We start from the raw sequence: 12017 nt of genomic DNA on the forward strand, positions 1-12017 counted from the left end.
CACAGTATATGCACAGATACACCAATAAAAACCTGAACCGCTCAAGGTACCATCTCTTTCACTGTTTTGTTTTGGGGGAGAGGGGAGGGCCCTGCACCTCTTGGGGTTTGGGGAGCCGTCCGTTTAGCAGAACTGCCCTTCCTGGTTCGTGGATTGGAAGGGCCTGTCAGGGCAGCTTACAAACAGACCGCCCCCCCCCAACAGCCCCGCATCCCACACAGCCTGGCACACTAGTCCCCTCAGCCCACCTGCCAGCTCTGAGGCACCTCCACTGGAACCCTGAGCTCCAAGGCGCACAGACTGAACGGTTCCCATGGTGAACTTCCTGCCTCTGGCCCTCCATCGGGGCCTCCATAGAGGCCACCACAGCCCTTTCTTGGTCTGAGGCAGGAGGAGCCTGGTGAGTGATCAGCCAGGCCACCCGGAGGGATTGGAGGGTGGGCTCGGAGCTGGGGAAGGTGTTACAGAAGCTGCTCAAGGGGCCTGAGCCACCATGGCTTTTCCCCACCCCATCCTGCTGCCCAGGAGAGGAATCCTGTTTGGGAAGTGCGTGTGCCACCTTGTTTGACCTCCACCAGCTCCAGCTCCGCTTGCTGTCAGGAATGGTCTCCCCGCACCAGTGCTCCTTCAGGGCAGTCCCCGGTGCCCAGGGCCTGTCGGAGCTCTGTGCTATCCTGCACCCTGGCCATTCCTGTTCAGAGGCACCTGTGCCTGAGCCCCCCCTTCCTCTCCCTCACACGCTCGCCCAGCCCCAGCTCACCACGTCCACAGAAAGCCAGGCTCTGTATGTGGGGACCAGGTGACACTTACATCCTTGTCTTTGGTGACCTCATCTGTGCTGTGTGCTGGGATGACCTGCTCACGTGGAGCAGAGCTCGGACTCTCACACCAGAGACACTTGCTGGGGCCGTACAGAGGCAACGGGTCTTCCGGGTCCCCCAGGAGCTCCGCTCTCCTGGGCTCTGCCGGGTTGGCCTTGCCTCCTGGGAAGCCCGGCTCTCCTGGGTGTGCTGCCTTGGTACCTGGTACCAGTGCTTCTTGTGAAACAGCTACTGACTTAGGACTCGCTTAGAAACAGCTTAGGACTCGCCCTGGTGACATCCTATGGCACAGGCCATGCCACATCCTCACCCACTCCTCCCTGACTCTCTCCTCCTCTCCCCTCTTCTCCCCCTCCCCTCCTCTCCTTGTCTCTCCTAGGGGTGGCCCTCTTCCTGGCTGAACCCTGCCTGATAAATCCACTCAAATCCAAGTTCCCTCCGTTTTAAGTATTTTATCAGCAGGTTGTTTCTAAAGATCAAATAAAATGTACTGCATTTGCCGAAACTGGTTTGGCTCAGTGGATAGAGCATTGGCCTGCAGACTGAAAGGTCCCAGGTTCGATTCTGGTCAAGGGCATGTACTGTGGTTGCAGGCACATCCCCAAGGGGAATGTGCAGGAGGCAGCTGGTTGATGTTTCTCTCTCATCGATGTTTCTTGCTCTCTATCCCTCTCCCTTCCTCTCTGTAAAAAATCAATAAAAAATATATTTTTTAAATGTACTGCATTTTAAACAGTAATAAAATCATATTTTATTACATACTTTTTCAATTAAGCTTTATTATGAGATCATTGTGGAATCACATGCAGTTAAAAGAAATGATACAGAGAACCCAGGGATCACTTAACCAGGTTCCCCAATGGTGATATTTTGCAAACCTCTGGTGCAATTTGACAGCCAGGATAGCAACATCGATACAATAAGCCTACAGGATATGCTTATCATCAAGAGGAGACCTCATACTATGCCCCCCTTTTTTTAAACACCCACTTTCTTGAGATTCTCGCTTCCAGACAGGATCCAAGATGGCTGCACAGGTAAACACCTAACCGCAGCCGCACACAACAATTTCAATGGAATACAACTAAAATATTAAATGGACATTGCCCAGAGCTACAGGTAGTCAACTGACTGACTGACTGACATTGCCCAGAGCTACAGGTAGTCGACTGACTGAAAATTCTACAAGAAGGAAAGAGAAAACCAGAAGGAAAATCAGAGGAGCTGAAAAAGCCTAAGGTACGGAGACATGCTGCGCACCGGAGAGGAGGAGAAGGCTGGGTGCCTGCCTGGCATTCCCTAGCAGGAAGGAAATAAAGATTTATTTAAATAAATAAATAAATAAATAAATAAATAAATAAATAAATAATAAAATAAAATAAAATAAAATAAAAATAATAAAAAAATAAACACCCACTTTCTTTTCACCCTTAACACTCTTCAACCCTGGCAACCAACAATTTGTCTTGATTTATATACTTGTGTCATTTTACACTTGATCTTAGCCAAAGGCCGAGAAGAGATATACTCTTGTCATTTTAAGTGTTATATATAAACAGAGTAACCCTGAGTAACCTTTTGAAATTGGCTTTTTCTCACCCAGCAGAATCCTCTGGCAATTGGTGAATGCGGTTGCATATGTCAATGGATCATTCCTTTTTACTGGTTTAAACCTTCTTTAGCCGTTCACCCACCAAAGGGCATTTGGGTCACCCCTAGTTTGTGGCTGTTTCAGACAAAGCTGCTCTAAGCACCTGTGTGCAGATGTGCATGTGAGCACAAACCTTCCTTACTCTGGGAGGGCAGGCGTGCTGCCAGTGCTGCAATTTCCTTTGCCATCTTTATCTCCTCTCAGGTGATAAAGACATCTTTTGACCATTTTATAATTGGTTTACTTGCTACTGAGTTTTGAGAGATCTGAATATATTCTGGATATTAGTTCTTTCTCAGATATACAGCTTACAAATACACTGAGTGGCCAGATTATGATGATCTCTAAATGCATAATAATCTGATCATTCCATTTATATCCTATATAATAAAAGGCTAATAAGCAAATTGTCCCCTCGACCAGAAGTTCAACCAGCAGGCAGGCTGGCCAACTGCCCATGTCCCCTCCCCCTGGCCAGGCTGGCTGGACCCTACCCATGCATGAATTCATGCACTGGCCTCTAATAAACACACACACATACTCACACACACACACACAGAGTGGCCATATTATTATGCGTTCAGAGATCATAATAATCTGGTCACTCAGTGTATATTCTCTCACTTTGTACCTGTCTTTTTGTCCTCTTAGCAGGGTCTCTTAAAGAGCAAAAGCTTTAATATTTAAAAGCATTTTTAAAATATATTTTTATTTATTTTTTTACAAAGAGGAAGAAAGAGGGATAGAGTTAGAAACATTGATGAGAGAGAAATATCTATCAGCTGCCTCTTACACGCCCCTCCCCCCCCCCCAACTAGGGATGTGCCCGCAACCAAGGTACATGCCCTTGACCAGAATCGAACCCGGGACCTTTCAATCTTCAGGCCGACACTCTATCCACTGAGCCAAGCTGGTTTCGGCATAAAAGCATTTTTAATAACATATAATTTACCACTTTTAAGTATAAAGTCCTGTCTTGTTAACTACATCACATTGCTGTGTAACCATCACCACCAACCATTTCCAGGATTTTTCATCTTGTAAAACTGAAACTCCACACCTATTAAACAACTCCCCATACCCGCTCACCCGGCCCCTGGGAACCACCATCCTGCTGTGTCTGTGAATTTGACTCCTCCAGTCATCCCATGTAAGTGGAATCATACTGTGTCTTTGTGTGTGTGACTGGCTTATTTCATTTAGTATAATGTCTTCAAGGTTCATCCATGTTGTAGCGTGTGTGAGAATTTCCTTCCTTTTCAGGCTGAATAATATTCCACTGTACAAACAGACCACATTTATTTATCCATCTGCCAGTCAATGGACATTAGACAATGCTTCTACCTCAAGCAATGATTGCAAATAGTGTGGCAATAAACATGCACATACAAATCTCTCTGAGGTCCTGCTTTAAATTCTTTTGGGTGTAGAGCCAAACGTGGGATAGTTGGGTAATATGGTATTTTATGTAACTGTTTCCCATCGTGGCCCCACCAGTTTACATTCCAACGAATGGTTTACAGATTACATGCTCTTCAACCCAACTCCAAGGGCAACGGGAGGTGAGGGTAGGGAGTCCATGTGTTGGCAGGGCTCTCTGGTTCTTTTTCTTTGTCTGACCCAACAGCGGAGAACCGCACTGCAGAATCCTGTACTCTGTCAGGTGTCTGCTGGCTTAGTCAATGTTCCCTCCATCACTCCCTGCTGGACTGCCCTACTCCCACAGCTCTGTTCCTCCAGCTTGTTGTGGAGTGAACGACCACTGGAGTCCAGACCAAATTAAAATTTAGGGAGCCTTTATTAGCTGGCTGGTGACTGCTCTTTCTCCATGCAGGAAGTCCAGAGAGCAGCCCAACCCTTTGTGCAGGACTGCTTTTTAAGCACATTTACCATATTTTGTTTTTGCAGAGACAGTAATTTAAAACAAAAACAGTTTTTATTAAGAAATGTCAGGGTCATGTTATTGATGACCATATTATTTACAGGGTCATCCTATTCTTCAGAAAGCTGACAGTTCTATCTTCCAGGGCTATTTTGTGAGATGCAGCTAGAATTCAAGGCTAAGTTGATTACAAGAAAGCATGCTCAAAAATTTCTCCTCTAACAAGCTGAAAGAAGTGCCTACTACCACCAGCTTCATCTTTCCAAGCCTAGCTCAAGCTCCCAGCTACAGGGCTGCATCTATGGACCATCTGTGCTTTCCTCCCATCTTGTCTCCTCACTTATTCCTGCTTTCCCACCGTTAGAAGTTTCAGTGCCTTTGTCTCTCAAGTATGCCTGTGTATTGAGCAGGGTTTTCTTTGTTGAGTTATAGTTGATTAACTTGTTAAAATTTCATGGGGAAAGACCAAGAGGCTCTCTTACATTGCTATTCCTCTGACCTCAATTATGTTTCTTCTCAAGATCTTTTAAAAAGATCTTTTGAATATATGCCCTGGAGTTCCTAGATCATATGATTTTATTCTTAATTTTTTTGAGGAGTCGCTGTTTTACATTGAAACTGTGCCATTTTACATGTCTATCACCTTGCACAAGACTTGCACTTTTTAAAAAAAATTTTAATCTTTATTCAGATTATTACAATAGTTCCTCTCCCCCCTCCACCATAGCTCCCCTCCACCCAGTTCCTCCCCACCCTCTACCCTTACTTCCCCCTCACTGTCCTCATCCATAGGTGTATGATTTTTAAAAAATATATATTTTATTGATTTTTACAGAGAGGAAGAGAGGATAGTTAGAAACATCGATGAGAGAGAATCATAGATCAGCTGCCTCCTGCACACCCCCCACTGGAGATGTGCCTGCAACCAAGGTACATGCCCTTGACCAGAATTGAACCTGGGACCCTTCAGTCCGCAGGCCAATGCTCTATTGATTTTTGTTCAGTCTCTTCCCACACCCCCACACCCTTTTCCACCTGAGAATTGTCAGTCCACTCCCTTTCTATGCCCCTGATTCTATTATATTCACCAGTTTATTCTGTTCCTCAGATTTTTAATTCACTCTATTTTTAGATTTACTTTGTATTGATAGATATGTATTTGTTGTTCATAATTTTTATCTTTATTTTTTCTTCTTTTTCCTCTTCTTAAAGAATTCCTTTCAGCATTTCATATAATATTGGTTTGGTGGTGATGAACTCCTTTAGCTTTTTCTGATCTGTGAAGCTCTTATCTGACCTTCAATTTTGAATGATAGTTTTGCTGCGTAATCTTGGTTGTAGGTTCTTGCTATTCATCACTTTGAATATTTCTTGCCACTCCCTCTAGCCTGCATAGTTTCTGTTGAGAAATCAGCTGACAATCATATGAGTGCTCCCTTATAGGTAACCAACTGTTTTTCCCTTGCTGCTTTTAATATTGTCTTTTGCTCTTGGCATTTTAATTATGATGTGTCTTAGTGTGGTCCTCTTTTGATTCCTTTTGTTTGGGGTTCTGTGCACTTCTTGGACTTGTAAGTCTATTTCTTTCACCAGGTGGGGGAAGTTTTCTGTCATTATTTCTTCAAATAGGTTTTCAATATCTTGCTCTCTGTTATCTTCTAGCACCCCCATAATTCTGATATTGGTACACTTGAAGTTGTTCCAGAGGCTCCTTACACTATCTTCAAATTTTGGGATTTTTTTTTCTTTTTCCAGTTGATTGTTTTCTGCTTCTTTGTATTTCAAATCTTTGACTTAATACTTGCAGTCCTCTAGTCTGCTGTTAAGTCTTTGAATAATATTTTTTATTTCAGTCTGTATGTTTAATTTCTAGTTGGTCCTTTTCCATATCCTCCAGGTCTCACTAAATTTATCAGCCTTTTCAAGGAAATTCTTGAAAAATCTTATAACCATGGTTTTAAACTCTATATCCAGTCATTTGTTTTCCTCCTTTTCATTTGTGATCTGTTTCTTTGTCTCCGCATGTTCACTGCTTCCCTGAGTTGGTAGGGTAGCTTTGTGTGCTAGGTGTCCTATATGGCCCAGTGGGTCGGCCTCCCCAGTTACCTGAGGTGGACACTCTTGGTGCACCGCTTTGTGGACTGTGTCCACAGCCTTGTTGTAGTTAAGTATTAATCATTGAGAGGAATTGACCTCCAGGCCAAATGGCTGTGAGGATCAGCTGTGTCTCCACTGGGAGATCTGTGCTGGAGACTCCCTTATGAGTCAAGACTTGCAAAATTGCAAAAGCCTCTGTGTTCAGCTTGGATGGGGTGGAGTCTTAGTGCAGAGCAGACAGCCTTGGCTTCTCGTCAGCCCTGCCCTATGAAACCTCTGGGTCTCAGTGTCCCTCGGTAATCACTGCAAGCATCTCTGAGAAAGCTGCCCTCGAGTTTTGCCCACTGCCAGACAGTCCAGTTTCTCCCTGAATGAGTCTGGGTGTCCAGAAACTTGCCCGAAACTGGAGTTCAGTGCAGTTGGAGCTTCCATTTCCCTCCCGCTTTAGAAAACCAGCCACACACTCAGCTGCTGGTGTACTCAGCAGTCAGCCATCTCTGCTTGTATGTGCCTCCAGACTTCTGCCTTCCGCAGCTTCCCTGAGTCTTAGTGTGCTTTCTCTTTTCCTGACAGAATAGACCCCCTGAATGAGTCTGGTTTCCCAGAGTCTCACCATGGACTGGAGTTCAGCGCAGTTGGGAGCTTCTGTCTCCTTCCCACTTTAGAAAGCCAGCCATGCACTCAGCTGCTCGTGTACTCAGCCGCCCGTCCTCTCTGCGCATGTGCGTTTCCATAAGTCATCCTTTGGCAGCTCCTCTGAGTCTCAAATGTGCTTTCCTCTTTCCTTCTAGTTGTAGAATTTCCACTCAGCCAGCTTTCCTATGGTTCCGGATGGTGTTCCTTTTGTCTTTTACTTGTAGTTCTGATATTGTGTGAGACTGCAATTTAGGTGTTTACCTATGTCACAATCTTCGTTTCTCCCAGGACTTCCACTTTCTCCACATCTTCACTAAAACTTACTGTTTCTCAGAGTGGCCATCCTAGAGGATGTGAGGTGATATCTCACTGTGGATTTAATTTGCATTTCCCTGATGATTAGTAATAACCAACATCTTTTTATATGTTATTTGTCATTTGGATAAATATCTATAAAGTTGTTTTTTGTGGTTTTTCCCCCCATTTCTCCATCTTCTTCCTTGGAGAAATGCCAATGAAGTCTTTCCCCATTTTTTAATCTGGTTATTTTTGTTATTGTTGAATTGTAGGGGTTTGTTGTGTTTTCTGAATATAATGTTAACCCCTTATCTGATATGGGGCTTCCAAATATTTTCTTCTATTTTTTAGGTTGCATTTTAATTCCTTTGATTATCACTCTTAATGTGCAGAAATTTTAAATTTTGATGTAATCCCATTTTTTGTTATATTTTTGTCTGTGCTTTTGATGTCATATAAGAAATCAATGCCAAATTCGATGCCACGTAGCTTTCCCCAATGTTTTTTTATGGGGTTATATAGTTTTAAGTGTTTCACACATTTTGAGGTAATTTTAACTCCTCTAGGCCTCAGGTTTTCCTTTTGTATGACAGAGAGCGAGTACCTACCCTCTAGGCTTGCTGTGAGGACAAAATCATGTCTAACCAGGCGGGTGCGGTGCCTGTTTCTGCACACAAGGGCCTTTCATCTGGGCATCATGCATAAGTGTCGTTTTCCTAACATTTTTGAAGAAACCATATTTTCCCCATTGTGCAGCCTTGGTAACCTTGTCAAATATCATTTGACCACATACGCACAGGATAATTTCTGGGCTCTACTGTTACTTTGGTCTGTGTGTGTGTCTTCATTCCAATACCATACTGTTGTCTTTATTGTAGTTTATAACGTTTTGAAATCAGATAGTGTGAGGCCTCTAGCTTTTTGCCCCTCAAAGATTGTTTTTGGCAGAGAATTCCAAGATGGAGCTGATTAAGTGGAAACTACGCTGACATTCACCCAGGACCAAACTAGAATTACAACTAAAATATAGAAAAACAATCCTGAATAACCAACTGAAGACTAGCTGGAGAGAACTCTTATAACCAAGAATATAAAGTGGAGACCACCTAAAGACTGGCAGAAAGTGGGGAGGCGTGAGCAAGCTGACCAGGCTCCTATAGGCAGCAGCTGAAGTTCAGGAGGAATATCTGTCATAGGGGGTTCCCGCTGAGAACTCCAGGGTATAAACTCCACACTTGGCTCTCCAGTCCAGAGCACCAAAATTGAGGAAGATGCCCACATGGCATCTGGCTATGAAAAACAGTGGGGTTTCTACCTGCTAGGGAGAGATGGCTGGAAATTCAGGTACCCTCTTAAAAGGGCAAAGCACAAAATTTCATGTGAAGCCATTTACCTTGTTCTTTGGCAGAGGAAGGACAGAGTGGTTTAGAGCTGTGTGAAGAGAATTCAGGATTGGTGGCTCTGTGGATACACCTCGAAGGACAGCCACCTAGATTCCTGTGCAAGTCATTACCCTGTAGGGCAGAGGACATCTTTCTTCAGCAAACCTTTATCATCAAGACACCTTTGTCTGGGGGGAAGCAATTGCCCCACCCATTGGAAAATATCCTATATAATAAACAGCTAATATGCTAATTAGACCAGAAGGCAGAACCACCTTCTGGAATGACCAATGGGAGGGGGGCGGAGCCAGCAAGCCATAATGGTCAGTGAGTCTCCCCAAGAAGGAAGCCCAGGCCACCCAGCCAGTGGTGCCGCCAGAGGGCATCCCCCTGCAGAGCAATCGATCATGGACCCCTGCAATATGTTGCCCCAGGCCATCTCTCTCAGCCTGGAGCCATCCTCCCCACCTGAAATCCCAGCCTTCCCCAAGAGCCCAGCTCAAATCTCAGAGGCTTAGGCCAGGAGGGGTGCAGGGGGCCCTCTCCTCCTGTCTACCAAGCATGTTCTACCTCAATGCAGGAAACACACACCTGTTTTGCACTATTACTGCCTCTGTCCCTGCCTGCTGCCCCCAATGCAGTGTTCCGAACAGAGACCATATCTTTTTACACACTTCCAGCTGTGTGATCCTGGGCATGTTAACGCCTCTAGGCCTCAGGTTTTCCTTTGGGATGACAGAGAGAGTGAGTATCTACCCTCTAGGCTTGCTGTGAGGTCAAAATCATGTCTAATCAGGCTGGTGCAGTGCCTGTTTCTACATACAAGGGCAGCTGTCTTCCGCCTGGACCCCAGCGATATGGGCATTTGGTACTGGGTGAATGCGGAATCCAAACCACTTTGGACACTTCCCAGGAACCACCAGAGTCCTGGGGGGAGCTACGGAAGTAGGGAATGGAGGACAGAGTGGTGAGCAGAGAAAGAAGATGCAGGTGGTGGGGGGGGGTGTGTGTTTGTGCCCAGATGAAGGGGCCTGCTCAGTTTCCAATCAGGACACATGCCCAGGTTTCAGGCTCAATCCTCAGTAGGGGGCATGCATGAGGCAGCCAATCAATGTTTCTGCATCTCCCTCTTTCTCTCTAAAAATAAAAATCAATAAGAACATAAAAGATAACCACCAGTGGAGGGTAAAGATATTCAGATAACATGCTTAAAAAGCTAGAATAAAAACTAGCTAAGTCTATTACTAGCAAAACTACCCTTCAACAATGAAGCTGAAATAATATTCCTAGATATATACATAAAACTGGGAGAATTTGCAGCAAGCAAGTTTTACTTACAAGAAATACTTAAGGCCCTAACCAGTTTGGCTCAGTGGATAGAGCATCTGCCTGCAGACTGAAGGGTAACCAGGTTCAATTCCGGTCAAGGGCATGTACCTTGGTTGCTGGCACATCTCCAGTAGGGAGTGTGCAGGAGATGGCTTATGGATGTTTCTCTCTCATTGATGTTTCTAACTCTCTATCCTCTCTGTAATAAAATCAATAAAATATATTTTTTTAAAAATACTTAAGAACCAAGAGAAATTGAAACCAGATAAAAACTCAAAATCTACATGGAAAAAAAAAATATGGTAAGCAAAATTATATAGGTAGACATAGAAAACAGTATCAATACATTTTCTTGACTGATTTAAAAGCCAGCCATACAACACAATCATTATAAAATTGTATTGTTGGGATTATAACATATAAAGACACCATATTTATATCACCAAATGCAGACAGAAGAGGGAGGAATGGTTCTATTTTGGAGAAAGAAAATGACATTAGGCAGTAATGTGAATCCAGAGGAATGCCTCCTTCTCTTAAGAAATACACTAAATTAATCTTTCAATGGTGTTGTCACTCAGTCCCCTCCATAAATTAAAATCCCATCTGCACAATCATTGATACAACAGAACACTCCACTAAAGACCAGAACACACATTCTTACCAAGTGCACATGGACCATTCTCCAGAAAGGCAATATGCCAGGCAATAAAACAACCAAGTATGTGTTTTTACAATGGAGTTTAATCAGAAGTCAACAGAAGGAAATTTGGGAAAGCCTAATACTTGGAAATTAAACATACATCTAAATAACCCATGTGTCAAAAAAGAAATCACAGAAACAATTAAAAAGTGTTGTGAGCCTCCCCCAACCCCAGCCCTCTTCCCCACAGGCAGAGGTCAGAGACAGAGCAGGAGACACCTACTGGTAGTTCAAGGGCCATCACCAGCCTTGTAACCAGAGCAGCATTCATCCCAGACAATCCCCCTGAACCTGCCTCCAAGACCCCTTTTCACTGACTTCTTAGTGAGCCAAAGCAGACCAACCTAGGCTGACTTCCCCAGCCTTATTTCACTGACCCCAGCTTTAATAAACTTCTAAAATTCACCCAGACTTGTGTTGTGAAATCTTTCCTGCATGAAGTTAAGAACCCACATCCTAACTGGCCCTAAGCAGACCCACCAAGGGCCGGGTCCCCTTCCCAGTAACACTAGTGCAGCACATAACTGATAGTGTTGAAGACCCCACTAGTAGCACAGGAGGCATTTATCTGTTGCAGACACTCATTACCTACTGGGACACATGTTTGTAGCTCTTAGCCACGCTGAGGTCTCAGCTACCTGGGCAAAATATTTTGTTTACTGTGGTCCATGGTGCACAGCAAAGTGAGGGGCTATCACAGGGTCCACTGGCTCAGCATTGGAAAGTGCACTCAGCATGTGTGTACATGGTCCTCAAATAGTTCATTTCTTCTGTCACCTGGTGATGGATGTGTGAACATTCCATCCCAAATTCCCAGTTTGGCAACAGGATCTTTTGGGCTGAGGGCAGTGGATAAGCAGATAGTAGAGAAGCTGCAAGTCCTTCCCCTGCTGAGTCAGTCACAGGAGACAATGAGATCCCTCAGCATGGGGCTGACTCTGGGAATCTCCATAAACCCCCTAACCAGCCCTTCTACCCTAGTACTGCTTCAGAACGGCATTTCCCACAAACTTGTTCGTTACTGCAATGGATGCGGAAATTGGACTTCTAAGCTGCTGCTGGAGTTACTCATTTCCTCTGGGTGTCTTCCATGTGCATGAGGTGTGTGTGTTAATAAACTTCTTTTTCTCATTAATCTTTTATTACAGGGTCCAGACAGGGGTCAGATGGGTGGAGGGAATACTTCCCCTCCCTCACACTGGTGCTCCAAAGCCTTGGG

This window comes from Pipistrellus kuhlii, unplaced genomic scaffold (assembly GCF_014108245.1).
Source record: "Pipistrellus kuhlii isolate mPipKuh1 unplaced genomic scaffold, mPipKuh1.p scaffold_m20_p_21, whole genome shotgun sequence".
In the NCBI taxonomy this organism is placed as follows: domain Eukaryota; kingdom Metazoa; phylum Chordata; class Mammalia; order Chiroptera; family Vespertilionidae; genus Pipistrellus; species Pipistrellus kuhlii.